Here is a 13,098-nt window from a genome sequence, read left to right on the forward strand (position 1 = left end):
GAACAGCGTCCACGACACCACACAACCCTGCCACGGTAACCTCTGCAAGACATGCCAGATCATCGACACAGATACCACCATCACACGAGAGGACACCACCCACCAGGTGCATGGTTCATACTCCTGTGACTCGGCCAACGTTGTCTACCTCATAAGTTTCAGGAAAGGATGACCCAGAGCATGGTACATTGGCGAGACCATGCAGACGCTGCGACAACGGATGAACGGACACCGCGCAACAATCGCCAAACAGGAGGGTTCCCTCCCAGTCGGGGAACACTTCAGCAGTCATGGACATTCATCCACCGACCTTCGGGCAAGCGTACTCCAAGGCGGCCTTCGAGACACACGACAACGCAAAATCGTCGAGCAGAAATTGATAGCCAAGTTCCGCACCCATGAGGACGGCCTCAACCGGGATCTTGGGTTCATGTCACGCGACACGTTACCCCACCAGCGAACAAATGTTATCTGTTTTTAATATAACGGGTCAGTTGCTGTCTTTTCTCTGTTTCTACCTCTCTATCTCTGTTTATTTTTGTTTGTTTTTTTTTTGGTGATTTGCATATTCTGAGACCTTGCAGGTAACAACTGTCTGTCTGCACACTGATTGCCTTGGCAACGGGCAGTTGAAAAAACTGTCTGTAATCATCAAGCAATGTTCTGTGAATTATAAATGCGATTTCATTTCGAGGATTTCATTTCGTTCACCTGAGGAAGGAGGAAGCCTCCGAAAGCTTGCGAATTTAAAATAAAATTGTTGGACTATAACTTGGTGTTGTAAAATTGTTTACATTTCTTTAAAATGTGTTGACACTGATCAAAGTTTGTGGGAAGATTTTTTTTGCCATTTCTCCCAAGATTCGGAAAAGACCTGTTGCTTGTCACTTTAATTGTCGCCAACCTTTAACTGTAGCTCACAGTGTCAGAACAGTAACTGTTTTCATTAGCCATTTATGTCTCTCCTGGCACGACATCTCCTTAACAACACCAACTAATCACAGCACCTCTTTCTTCAAATTGAATTCCAGTGTAAAAAATGAGCGTTTTCAAAGCTAAGGAAGATGTGCAAGATTGGAAGGAGTGTGCGACTGGAGATAATGGGCCTGAGGCAGTGAGAACATCTCTTGAACATTATCAGTACCTGAAAGGAGGGAGATGAGATCTTTGAGTTTATTTCTCCTGGCATCAGCAAAACCCATCGTCCCTCAATGCCCAACATCTTTCATCCATTTCGAGTGCATGCCGACCCGAACTTGGTGCTGTCATTGTCTGAACAAGTGTTTCATGTTCTTCGATGACCGTCGCAGACACGATGGGCCGAATGGCCTCCTTCTGTGCCCTGAATGTTCTGTGTTTCTCTGTTCTAAAAGAAAATGCCATTTTGGCCGAGCAGCTTGTTTGGGGAGAAAGGGACGTGAATTGCAGAGACAAATAGGAAAAAGAGGCTTGGACTGATGGCCTGCAATATCATGCTATGCGCTTCCCTGGTGGTCTAGTGGTTAGGTATCGGGGCTTTCACCGCCACGACCCGGGTTCGATTCCCAGTCAGGGAGCGTTATTTGCAAAGTGTTGTTTGTTCTGATGCCAGTGATTGCTCCTGATCGCTATCAGTTTTACACTGCTGTGGTTGCAACAAGGGGCTGCCCATCATTCCTTTATCTCACAACCCATTAGAGTGACACACAATGTACTTTCTTGCCTTCTGTAAAATGCCAGTATTTATTTTTAAAGAGTCGTGACGCTGATCAAAGTTTGTGGGAAGGTTTTTGTTGCCATTTCTAACAGATTTGGAAAAGATCTGCTGCCTGACACTCTAATTGTCGCCAACCTTTAACTATAGCTCACAGTGTCAGAACAGTCACTGTTTTTTTAGACTTTTATGTCTCTTCTGCCACTACATCTCCTTAACAACACCAGCTGATCACAGCACCGCTTTCTTCAAAATGAGGCCCAGTGTAAAATAAAATGCACGGTTTCAAAGCGAAGGGAGGTGTGCAAGATTGGAAGGAGTGTGCGACTGGATATAATGGGCCTGAGGCAGTGAGAACATCTCTTGAGCATAAAGACATTCAGTATCTGAAAGAAGCAGGCTGATGAGCTCTTTCAGTTTATTTATCCTGGCATCTGCAAAACCCATCGTCTCTCAAAGTCCATCATCTTTCATCCATTTTGTGTGCATGCCTACCCGAACTTGGTGCTGTCATTGTCTGAACCAGTGTTTTATGTTGTTCGATGACCGTCACAAACACGATGGGCCGAATGGCCTCCCACTGTGCCGTGAATGTTCTGTGTTCCAATGTGCTTAAAGAAAATGCCATTTTGGGCGAGCAGCTTTTTTTGGATCGAAAGAGACCTGAATTTCAAAGGGACAATTAGGAAAGAAAAGGTTGGACTCCTCTCTCGCATGCATCAGCCGTAGCTTCCCTGGTGGTCTAGTGGTTAGGATTCGGCGCTCTCAGCGCCGCGGCCCGGGTTCGATTCCCGGTCAGGGAAGATTGCTTTCTTGGTGCTCGTCGTTCTGGTGCCAACGAATGTCCCATCACTGAGCCCAATGCTTGCTCCTGATCAACATTAGCTTTTTCGCCAACATAAATGCTAATCGAGCAGCGGGCAGCCGATCATTCTTTAATCTAACAAGCCATTGGAGCGACATACAATGCACTTTCATGCCTTCTGTAAAATGCCTACATTTCTTTAAAATGTGTTGACGCTGATCAAAGTTTGTGGGAAGATTTTTGTTGCCATTTCTCCCAAGATTCGGAAAAGACCTGTTGCTTGTCACTTTAATTGTCGCCAACCTTTAACTGTAGCTCACAGTGTCAGAACAGTAACTGTTCTCATTAGCCATTTATGTCTCTCCTGGCACGACATCTCCTTAACAACAGCAACTAATCACAGCACCTCTTTCTTCAAATTGAATTCCAGTGTAAAAAATGAGCGTTTTCAAAGCTAAGGAAGATGTGCAAGATTGGAAGGAGTGTGCGACTGGAGATAATGGGCCTGAGGCAGTGAGAACATCTCTTGAACATTATCAGTACCTGAAAGGAGGGAGATGAGATCTTTGAGTTTATTTCTCCTGGCATCAGCAAAACCCATCGTCCCTCAATGCCCAACATCTTTCATCCATTTCGAGTGCATGCCGACCCGAACTTGGTGCTGTCATTGTCTGAACAAGTGTTTCATGTTCTTCGATGACCGTCGCAGACACGATGGGCCGAATGGCCTCCTTCTGTGCCCTGAATGTTCTGTGTTTCTATGTACGAAAAGAAAATGCCATTTTGGCCGAGCAGCTTGTTTGGGGAGAAAGGGACGTGAATTGCAGAGACAAATAGGAAAAAGAGGCTTGGACTGATGGCCTGCAAGATCATGCCATGTGCTTCCCTGGTGGTCTCGTGGTTAGGATTCGGCGCTTTCACTGCCGCAGCCCGGGTTCGATTCCCGGTCAGGGAACGTTATTTGCAAAGTGCTGTTTGTTCTGATGCCAGTGATTGCTCCTGATCGCTATCAGTTTTACACTGCTGTGGTTGCAACAAGGGGCTGCCCATCATTCCTTTATCTCACAACCCATTAGAGTGACACACAATGTACTTTCTTGCCTTCTGTAAAATGCCAGTATTTATTTTTAAAGAGTCGTGACGCTGATCAAAGTTTGTGGGAAGGTTTTTGTTGCCATTTCTAACAGATTTGGAAAAGATCTGCTGCCTGACACTCTAATTGTCGCCAACCTTTAACTATAGCTCACAGTGTCAGCACAGTCACTGTTTTTTTAGACTTTTATGTCTCTTCTGCCACTACATCTCCTTAACAACACCAGCTGATCACAGCACCGCTTTCTTCAAAATGAGGCCCAGTGTAAAAAAAAATGCACGGTTTCAAAGCGAAGGGAGGTGTGCAAAATTGGAAGGAGTGTGCGACTGGATATTATGGGCCTGAGGCAGTGAGAACATCTCTTGAGCATAAAGACATTCAGTATCTGAAAGAAGCAGGCTGATGAGCTCTTTCAGTTTATTTATCCTGGCATCTGCAAAACCCATCGTCTCTCAAAGTCCATCATCTTTCATCCATTTTGTGTGCATGCCTACCCGAACTTGGTGCTGTCATTGTCTGAACCAGTGTTTTATGTTGTTCGATGACCGTCACAAACACGATGGGCCGAATGGCCTCCCACTGTGCCGTGAATGTTCTATGTTCCAATGTGCTAAAAGAAAATGCCATTTTGGGCGAGCAGCTTTTTTTTGGATCGAAAGAGACCTGAATTTCAAAGGGACAATTAGGAAAGAAAAGGTTGGACTCCTCTCTCGCATGCATCAGCCGTAGCTTCCCTGCTGGTCTAGTGGTTAGGATTCGGCGCTCTCACCGCCGCGGCCCGGGTTCGATTCCCGGTCAGGGAAGATTGCTTTCTTGGTGCTCGTCGTTCTGGTGCCAACGAATGTCCCATCACTGAGCCCAATGCTTGCTCCTGATCAACATTAGCTTTTTCGCCAACATAAATGCTAATCGAGCAGCGGGCAGCCGATCATTCTTTAATCTAACAAGCCATTAGAGCGACATACAATGCACTTTCATGCCTTCTGTAAAATGCCTACATTTCTTTAAAATGTGTTGACGCTGATCAAAGTTTGTGGGAAGATTTTTGTTGCCATTTCTCCCAAGATTCGGAAAAGACCTGTTGCTTGTCACTTTAATTGTCGCCAACCTTTAACTGTAGCTCACAGTGTCAGAACAGTAACTGTTCTCATTAGCCATTTATGTCTCTCCTGGCACGACATCTCCTTAACAACACCAACTAATCACAGCACCTCTTTCTTCAAATTGAATTCCAGTGTAAAAAATGAGCGTTTTCAAAGCTAAGGAAGATGTGCAAGATTGGAAGGAGTGTGCGACTGGAGATAATGGGCCTGAGGCAGTGAGAACATCTCTTGAACATTATCAGTACCTGAAAGGAGGGAGATGAGATCTTTGAGTTTATTTCTCCTGGCATCAGCAAAACCCATCGTCCCTCAATGCCCAACATCTTTCATCCATTTCGAGTGCATGCCGACCCGAACTTGGTGCTGTCATTGTCTGAACAAGTGTTTCATGTTCTTCGATGACCGTCGCAGACACGATGGGCCGAATGGCCTCCTTCTGTGCCCTGAATGTTCTGTGTTTCTATGTACGAAAAGAAAATGCCATTTTGGCCGAGCAGCTTGTTTGGGGAGAAAGGGACGTGAAATGCAGAGACAAATAGGAAAAAGAGGCTTGGACTGATGGCCTGCAAGATCGTGCCATGTGCTTCCCTGGTGGTCTAGTGGTTAGGATTCGGCGCATTCACCGCTGTGGCCCGGGTTCGATTCCCGGTCAGGGAACGTTATTTGCAAAGTGCTGTTGGTTCTGATGCCAGTGATTGCTCCTGATCGCTATCAGTTTTACACTGCTGTGGTTGCAACAAGGGGCTGCCCATCATTCCTTTATCTCACAACCCATTAGAGTGACACACAATGTACTTTCTTGCCTTCTGTAAAATGCCAGTATTTATTTTTAAAGAGTCGTGACGCTGATCAAAGTTTGTGGGAAGGTTTTTGTTGCCATTTCCAGCAGATTTGGAAAAGATCTGCTGCCTGACACTCTAATTGTCGCCAACCTTTAACTATAGCTCACAGTGTCAGAACAGTCACTGTTTTTTAGACTTTTATGTCTCTTCTGCCACTACATCTCCTTAACAACACCAGCTGATCACAGCACCGCTTTCTTCAAAATGAGGCCCAGTGTAAAAAAAAATGCACGGTTTTTAAAAGCGAAGGGAGGTGTGCAAAATTGGAAGGAGTGTGCGACTGGATATAATGGGCCTGAGGCAGTGAGAACATCTCTTGAGCATAAAGACATTCAGTATCTGAAAGAAGCAGGCTGATGAGCTCTTTCAGTTTATTTATCCTGGCATCTGCAAAACCCATCGTCTCTCAAAGTCCATCATCTTTCATCCATTTTGTGTGCATGCCTACCCGAACTTGGTGCTGTCATTGTCTGACCCAGTGTTTTATGTTGTTCGATGACCGTCACAAACACGATGGGCCGAATGGCCTCCCACTGTGCCGTGAATGTTCTATGTTCCAATGTGCTAAAAGAAAATGCCATTTTGGGCGAGCAGCTTTTTTTTGGATCGAAAGTGACCTGAATTTCAAAGGGACAATTAGGAAAGAAAAGGTTGGACTCCTCTCTCGCATGCATCAGCCGTAGCTTCCCTGGTGGTCTAGTGGTTAGGATTCGGCGCTCTCACCGCCGCGGCTCGGGTTCGATTCCCGGTCAGGGAAGATTGCTTTCTTGGTGCTCGTCGTTCTGGTGCCAACGAATGTCCCATCACTGAGCCCAATGCTTGCTCCTGATCAACATTAGCTTTTTCGCCAACATAAATGCTAATCGAGCAGCGGGCAGCCGATCATTCTTTAATCTAACAAGCCATTAGAGCGACATACAATGCACTTTCATGCCTTCTGTAAAATGCCTACATTTCTTTAAAATGTGTTGACGCTGATCAAAGTTTGTGGGAAGATTTTTGTTGCCATTTCTCCCAAGATTCGGAAAAGACCTGTTGCTTGTCACTTTAATTGTCGCCAACCTTTAACTGTAGCTCACAGTGTCAGAACAGTAACTGTTCTCATTAGCCATTTATGTCTCTCCTGGCACGACATCTCCTTAACAAGACCAACTAATCACAGCACCTCTTTCTTCAAATTGAATTCCAGTGTAAAAAATGAGCGTTTTCAAAGCTAAGGAAGATGTGCAAGATTGGAAGGAGTGTGCGACTGGAGATAATGGGCCTGAGGCAGTGAGAACATCTCTTGAACATTATCAGTACCTGAAAGGAGGGAGATGAGATCTTTGAGTTTATTTCTCCTGGCATCATCAAAACCCATCGTCCCTCAATGCCCAACATCTTTCATCCATTTCGAGTGCATGCCGACCCGAACTTGGTGCTGTCATTGTCTGAACAAGTGTTTCATGTTCTTCGATGACCGTCGCAGACACGATGGGCCGAATGGCCTCCTTCTGTGCCCTGAATGTTCTGTGTTTCTATGTACGAAAAGAAAATGCCATTTTGGCCGAGCAGCTTGTTTGGGGAGAAAGGGACGTGAAATGCAGAGACAAATAGGAAAAAGAGGCTTGGACTGATGGCCTGCAAGATTGTGCCATGTGCTTCCCTGGTGGTCTAGTGGTTAGGATTCGGCGCTTTCACCGCCGCGGCCCGTGTTCGATTCCCGGTCAGGGAACGTTATTTGCAAAGTGCTGTTCGTTCTGATGCCAGTGATTGCTCCTGATCGCTATCAGTTTTACACTGCTGTGGTTGCAACAAGGGGCTGCCCATCATTCCTTTATCTCACAACCCATTAGAGTGACACACAATGTACTTTCTTGCCTTCTGTAAAATGCCAGTATTTATTTTTAAAGAGTCGTGATGCTGATCAAAGTTTGTGGGAAGGTTTTTGTTGCCATTTCCAGCAGATTTGGAAAAGATCTGCTGCCTGACACTCTAATTGTCGCCAACCTTCAACTATAGCTCACAGTGTCAGCACAGTCACTGTTTTTTTAGACTTTTATGTCTCTTCTGCCACTACATCTCCTTAACAACACCAGCTGATCACAGCACCGCTTTCTTCAAAATGAGGCCCAGTGTAAAAAAAAAATGCACGGTTTCAAAGCGAAGGGAGGTGTGCAAGATTGGAAGGAGTGTGCGACTGGATATAATGGGCCTGAGGCAGTGAGAACATCTCTTGAGCATAAAGACATTCAGTATCTGAAAGAAGCAGGCTGATGAGCTCTTTCAGTTTATTTATCCTGGCATCTGCAAAACCCATCGTCTCTCAAAGTCCATCATCTTTCATCCATTTTGTGTGCATGCCTACCCGAACTTGGTGCTGTCATTGTCTGAACCAGTGTTTTATGTTGTTCGATGACCGTCACAAACACGATGGGCCGAATGGCCTCCCACTGTGCCGTGAATGTTCAATGTTCCAATGTGCGAAAAGAAAATGCCATTTTGGGCGAGCAGCTTTTTTTTGGATCGAAAGAGACCTGAATTTCAAAGGGACAATTAGGAAAGAAAAGGTTGGACTCCTCTCTCGCATGCATCAGCCGTAGCTTCCCTGGTGGTCTCGTGGTTAGGATTCGGCGCTCTCACCGCCGCACCAGGGTTGGATTCCCGGTCAGAGAAGATTGCTTTCTTGGTGCTCGTCGTTCTGGTGCCAACGAATGTCCCACCACTGAGCCCAATGCTTGCTCCTGATCAACATTAGCTTTTTCGCCAACATAAATGCTAATCGAGCAGCGGGCAGCCGATCATTCTTTAATCTAACAAGCCATTAGAACGACATACAATGCACTTTCATGCCTTCTGTAAAATGCCTACATTTCTTTAAAATGTGTTGACGCTGATCAAAGTTTGTGGGAAGATTTTTGTTGCCATTTCTCCCAAGATTCGGAAAAGACCTGTTGCTTGTCACTTTAATTGTCGCCAACCTTTAACTGTAGCTCACAGTGTCAGAACAGTAACTGTTCTCATTAGCCATTTATGTCTCTCCTGGCACGACATCTCCTTAACAAGACCAACTAATCACAGCACCTCTTTCTTCAAATTGAATTCCAGTGTAAAAAATGAGCGTTTTCAAAGCTAAGGAAGATGTGCAAGATTGGAAGGAGTGTGCGACTGGAGATAATGGGCCTGAGGCAGTGAGAACATCTCTTGAACATTATCAGTACCTGAAAGGAGGGAGATGAGATCTTTGAGTTTATTTCTCCTGGCATCAGCAAAACCCATCGTCCCTCAATGCCCAACATCTTTCATCCATTTCGAGTGCATGCCGACCCGAACTTGGTGCTGTCATTGTCTGAACAAGTGTTTCATGTTCTTCGATGACCGTCGCAGACACGATGGGCCGAATGGCCTCCTTCTGTGCCCTGAATGTTCTGTGTTTCTATGTACGAAAAGAAAATGCCATTTTGGCCGAGCAGCTTGTTTGGGGAGAAAGGGACGTGAAATGCAGAGAGAAATAGGAAAAAGAGGCTTGGACTGATGGCCTGCAAGATCGTGCCATGTGCTTCCCTGGTGGTCTCGTGGTTAGGATTCGGCGCTTTCACCGCCGTGGCCCGGGTTCGATTCCCGGTCAGGGAACGTTATTTGCAAAGTGCTGTTCGTTCTGATGCCAGTGATTGCTCCTGATCGCTATCAGTTTTACACTGCTGTGGTTGCAACAAGGGGCTGCCCATCATTCCTTTATCTCACAACCCATTAGAGTGACACACAATGTACTTTCTTGCCTTCTGTAAAATGCCAGTATTTATTTTTAAAGAGTCGTGACGCTGATCAAAGTTTGTGGGAAGGTTTTTGTTGCCATTTCCAGCAGATTTGGAAAAGATCTGCTGCCTGACACTCTAATTGTCGCCAACCTTTAACTATAGCTCACAGTGTCAGCACAGTCACTGTTTTTTTAGACTTTTATGTCTCTTCTGCCACTACATCTCCTTAACAACACCAGCTGATCACAGCACCGCTTTCTTCAAAATGAGGCCCAGTGTAAAAAAAAATGCACGGATTCAAAGCGAAGGGAGGTGTGCAAGATTGGAAGGAGTGTGCGATTGGATATAATGGGCCTGAGGCAGTGAGAACATCTCTTGAGCATAAAGACATTCAGTATCTGAAAGAAGCAGGCTGATGAGCTCTTTCAGTTTATTTATCCTGGCATCTGCAAAACCCATCGTCTCTCAAAGTCCATCATCTTTCATCCATTTTGTGTGCATGCCTACCCGAACTTGGTGCTGTCATTGTCTGAACCAGTGTTTTATGTTGTTCGATGACCGTCACAAACACGATGGGCCGAATGGCCTCCCACTGTGCCGTGAATGTTCAATGTTCCAATGTGCGAAAAGAAAATGCCATTTTGGGCGAGCAGCTTTTTTTTGGATCGAAAGAGACCTGAATTTCAAAGGGACAATTAGGAAAGAAAAGGTTGGACTCCTCTCTCGCGTGCATCAGCCGTAGCTTCCCTGGTGGTCTAGTGGCTGGATTCGGCGCTCTCACCGCCCCGGCTCGGGTTCGATTCCCGGTCAGGGAAGATTGCTTTCTTGGTGCTCGTCGTTCTGGTGCCAACGAATGTCCCATCACTGAGCCCAATGCTTGCTCCTGATCAACATTAGCTTTTTCGCCAACATAAATGCTAATCGAGCAGCGGGCAGCCAATCATTCTTTAATCTAACAAGCCATTCGAGCGACATACAATGCACTTTCATGCCTTCTGTAAAATGCCTACATTTCTTTAAAATGTGTTGACGCTGATCAAAGTTTGTGGGAAGATTTTTTTTGCCATTTCTCCCAAGATTCGGAAAAGACCTGTTGCTTGTCACTTTAATTGTCGCCAACCTTTAACTGTAGCTCACAGTGTCAGAACAGTAACTGTTCTCATTAGCCATTTATGTCTCTCCTGGCACGACATCTCCTTAACAAGACCAACTAATCACAGCACCTCTTTCTTCAAATTGAATTCCAGTGTAAAAAATGAGCGTTTTCAAAGCTAAGGAAGATGTGCAAGATTGGAAGGAGTGTGCGACTGGAGATAATGGGCCTGAGGCAGTGAGAACATCTCTTGAACATTATCAGTACCTGAAAGGAGGGAGATGAGATCTTTGAGTTTATTTCTCCTGGCATCAGCAAAACCCATCGTCCCTCAATGCCCAACATCTTTCATCCATTTCGAGTGCATGCCGACCCGAACTTGGTGCTGTCATTGTCTGAACAAGTGTTTCATGTTCTTCGATGACCGTCGCAGACACGATGGGCCGAATGGCCTCCTTCTGTGCCCTGAATGTTCTGTGTTTCTATGTACGAAAAGAAAATGCCATTTTGGCCGAGCAGCTTGTTTGGGGAGAAAGGGACGTGAAATGCAGAGACAAATAGGAAAAAGAGGCTTGGACTGATGGCCTGCAAGATCGTGCCATGTGCTTCCCTGGTGGTCTAGTGGTTAGGATTCGGCGCTTTCACCGCCGCGGCCCGGGTTCGATTCCCGGTCAGGGAACGTTATTTGCAAAGTGCTGTTTGTTCTGATGCCAGTGATTGCTCCTGATCGCTATCAGTTTTACACTGCTGTGGTTGCAACAAGGGGCTGCCCATCATTCCTTTATCTCACAACCCATTAGAGTGACACACTTTATTGCCTTCTGTAAAATGCCAGTATTTATTTTTAAAGAGTCGTGACGCTGATCAAAGTTTGTGGGAAGGTTTTTGTTGCCATTTCTAACAGATTTGGAAAAGATCTGCTGCCTGACACTCTAATTGTCGCCAACCTTTAACTATAGCTCACAGTGTCAGCACAGTCACTGTTTTTTTAGACTTTTATGTCTCTTCTGCCACTACATCTCCTTAACAACACCAGCTGATCACAGCACCGCTTTCTTCAAAATGAGGCCCAGTGTAAAAAAAAATGCACGGTTTCAAAGCGAAGGGAGGTGTGCAAGATTGGAAGGAGTGTGCGACTGGATATAATGGGCCTGAGGCAGTGAGAACATCTCTTGAGCATAAAGACATTCAGTATCTGAAAGAAGCAGGCTGATGAGCTCTTTCAGTTTATTTATCCTGGCATCTGCAAAACCCATCGTCTCTCAAAGTCCATCATCTTTCATCCATTTTGTGTGCATGCCTACCCGAACTTGGTGCTGTCATTGTCTGAACCAGTGTTTTATGTTGTTCGATGACCGTCACAAACACGATGGGCCGAATGGCCTCCCACTGTGCCGTGAATGTTCTATGTTCCAATGCGCTAAAAGAAAATGCCATTTTGGGCGAGCAGCTTTTTTTTGGATCGAAAGAGACCTGAATTTCAAAGGGACAATTAGGAAAGAAAAGGTTGGACTCCTCTCTCGCATGCATCAACCGTAGCTTCCCTGGTGGTCTAGTGGTTAGGATTCGGCGCTCTCACCGCCGCGGCCCGGGTTCGATTCCCGGTCAGGGAAGATTGCTTTCTTGGTGCTCGTCGTTCTGGTGCCAACGAATGTCCCATCACTGAGCCCAATGCTTGCTCCTGATCAACATTAGCTTTTTCGCCAACATAAATGCTAATCGAGCAGCGGGCAGCCGATCATTCTTTAATCTAACAAGCCATTAGAGCGACATACAATGCACTTTCATGCCTTCTGTAAAATGCCTACATTTCTTTAAAATGTGTTGACGCTGATCAAAGTTTGTGGGAAGATTTTTTTTGCCATTTCTCCCAAGATTCGGAAAAGACCTGTTGCTTGTCACTTTAATTGTCGCCAACCTTTAACTGTAGCTCACAGTGTCAGAACAGTAATTGTTCTCATTAGCCATTTATGTCTCTCCTGGCACGACATCTCCTTAACAACACCAACTAATCACAGCACCTCTTTCTTCAAATTGAATTCCAGTGTAAAAAATGAGCGTTTTCAAAGCTAAGGAAGATGTGCAAGATTGGAAGGAGTGTGCGACTGGAGATAATGGGCCTGAGGCAGTGAGAACATCTCTTGAACATTATCAGTACCTGAAAGGAGGGAGATGAGATCTTTGAGTTTATTTCTCCTGGCATCAGCAAAACCCATCGTCCCTCAATGCCCAACATCTTTCATCCATTTCGAGTGCATGCCGACCCGAACTTGGTGCTGTCATTGTCTGAACAAGTGTTTCATGTTCTTCGATGACCGTCGCAGACACGATGGGCCGAATGGCCTCCTTCTGTGCCCTGAATGTTCTGTGTTTCTATGTACGAAAAGAAAATGCCATTTTGGCCGAGCAGCTTGTTTGGGGAGAAAGGGACGTGAAATGCAGAGACAAATAGGAAAAAGAGGCTTGGACTGATGGCCTGCAAGATCGTGCCATGTGCTTCCCTGGTGGTCTAGTGGTTAGGATTCGGCGCTTTCACCGCCGCGGCCCGGGTTTGATTCCCGGTCAGGGAACGTTATTTGCAAAGTGCTGTTCGTTCTGATGCCAGTGATTGCTCCTGATCGCTATCAGTTTTACACTGCTGTGGTTGCAACAAGGGGCTGCCCATCATTCCTTTATCTCACAACCCATTAGAGTGACACACAATGTACTTTCTTGCCTTCTGTAAAATGCCA

At 45.7% G+C, this 13,098-nt stretch overlaps 9 non-coding genes across 9 annotated transcripts; all 9 read left to right on the forward strand.

Annotated features, from left to right (window-relative positions):
- The first annotated feature begins 2,424 nt into the window (after positions 1 to 2,424).
- Positions 2,425 to 2,496, forward strand: trnae-cuc (transfer RNA glutamic acid (anticodon CUC)). The gene has a single exon. It is a non-coding gene; the product is annotated as a tRNA-Glu (tRNA).
- Positions 2,497 to 4,322: 1,826 nt separating this feature from the next.
- trnae-cuc (transfer RNA glutamic acid (anticodon CUC)) lies at positions 4,323 to 4,394 on the forward strand. Its single transcript has one exon. It is a non-coding gene; the product is annotated as a tRNA-Glu (tRNA).
- Positions 4,395 to 5,279: 885 nt separating this feature from the next.
- trnae-uuc (transfer RNA glutamic acid (anticodon UUC)) lies at positions 5,280 to 5,351 on the forward strand. The gene has a single exon. It is a non-coding gene; the product is annotated as a tRNA-Glu (tRNA).
- Positions 5,352 to 6,221: 870 nt separating this feature from the next.
- Positions 6,222 to 6,293, forward strand: trnae-cuc (transfer RNA glutamic acid (anticodon CUC)). The gene has a single exon. It is a non-coding gene; the product is annotated as a tRNA-Glu (tRNA).
- An 885-nt stretch (positions 6,294 to 7,178) lies between these two features.
- trnae-uuc (transfer RNA glutamic acid (anticodon UUC)) lies at positions 7,179 to 7,250 on the forward strand. The gene has a single exon. It is a non-coding gene; the product is annotated as a tRNA-Glu (tRNA).
- A 1,826-nt stretch (positions 7,251 to 9,076) lies between these two features.
- trnae-uuc (transfer RNA glutamic acid (anticodon UUC)) lies at positions 9,077 to 9,148 on the forward strand. Its single transcript has one exon. It is a non-coding gene; the product is annotated as a tRNA-Glu (tRNA).
- Positions 9,149 to 10,973: 1,825 nt separating this feature from the next.
- Positions 10,974 to 11,045, forward strand: trnae-uuc (transfer RNA glutamic acid (anticodon UUC)). The gene has a single exon. It is a non-coding gene; the product is annotated as a tRNA-Glu (tRNA).
- Positions 11,046 to 11,907: 862 nt separating this feature from the next.
- Positions 11,908 to 11,979, forward strand: trnae-cuc (transfer RNA glutamic acid (anticodon CUC)). The gene has a single exon. It is a non-coding gene; the product is annotated as a tRNA-Glu (tRNA).
- Positions 11,980 to 12,864: 885 nt separating this feature from the next.
- Positions 12,865 to 12,936, forward strand: trnae-uuc (transfer RNA glutamic acid (anticodon UUC)). Its single transcript has one exon. It is a non-coding gene; the product is annotated as a tRNA-Glu (tRNA).
- The last annotated feature ends 162 nt before the right edge of the window (positions 12,937 to 13,098 follow it).

The sequence above is a fragment of the Heptranchias perlo genome, chromosome 2 (genome assembly GCF_035084215.1).
Source record: "Heptranchias perlo isolate sHepPer1 chromosome 2, sHepPer1.hap1, whole genome shotgun sequence".
Classification (NCBI taxonomy): Eukaryota; Metazoa; Chordata; class Chondrichthyes; order Hexanchiformes; family Hexanchidae; genus Heptranchias; species Heptranchias perlo.